We start from the raw sequence: 911 nt of genomic DNA, 5'->3' as shown, positions 1-911 counted from the left end.
GCATCTATGACACTGTCTAACCATCTCATCCTTTGCCGTCCCCGTCTTCTTTGACCTTCAATCTTTCCCAGCATCAGGGTCTTCTCCAGGGAGTGCTCCCTTCTCATTGGGTGGCCAAAGTAGTTGCGCTTCAGTTTCATTCTCTGGCCTTCCAGGGAACAGTCAGGGTTGATTTCTTTTAGGATGGACTGATTTGATCTCCTTGCAGTCCAAGGGACTCTCAGGACACAGTGTGGTACAACAATGTATATATGCATTCCTTGAGTTGCTAAGCAGCTCAATGTGAAAGCCTGTGGCAAAAGAACAGGGACATTAAAATAGGGCCGCTGAGAAGAGAGCAGTTCCTTGAAGTCACATCTGTTGCTGTTGACTCTTTCAGCCTGCAGCCACACATGGTTGGATATTTCATTCTTATTACGCTATAGCAATCACGGCCCTGGGCGGGATGGCCCTGGCTACCCCAATCTCATCTGATCTCAGGAGCTAAGCAGGGTCGGCCCTGGTTAGTGTTTGGATGGGATACCACCAAGGAGAAATCCAGGGTTGCCATGCAGAGGCAGGCAGTGGCAAATCACCTCTGGACGTCTCTTGCCTCGAAACCTAACAGATGACGCAAAGCACCAAAAAAACGCTGGCTAAAGGTAAACAGAAATGTATAAAAATAATATTTAATGCCAAGTTCAGTTATTGTAATTCCATAGTCCATGATCCTTTATGACTGAAGAGACTGGCTTCGGTATGTGCTTCAACTGAGATTGGGTCCCACTATGGCCTATTGATGGAGCTCCGGTGGCTCAAGTGGTTAAGAGGCTGAACTGCAGGCTGTGGAAGGTCGGTAGTTCAGCAGTTCCAGACCTGGGTGCTGCATGACGGAGTGAGCTCCCGTCTCTAGTTCCAGCTCCTGCCAACCT

Source organism: Gekko japonicus, unplaced genomic scaffold (assembly GCF_001447785.1).
Source record: "Gekko japonicus isolate JY-2015 unplaced genomic scaffold, Gekko_japonicus_V1.1 scaffold3419, whole genome shotgun sequence".
Classification (NCBI taxonomy): Eukaryota; Metazoa; Chordata; class Lepidosauria; order Squamata; family Gekkonidae; genus Gekko; species Gekko japonicus.
Note: the sequence above shows the minus strand (reverse complement) of the source record.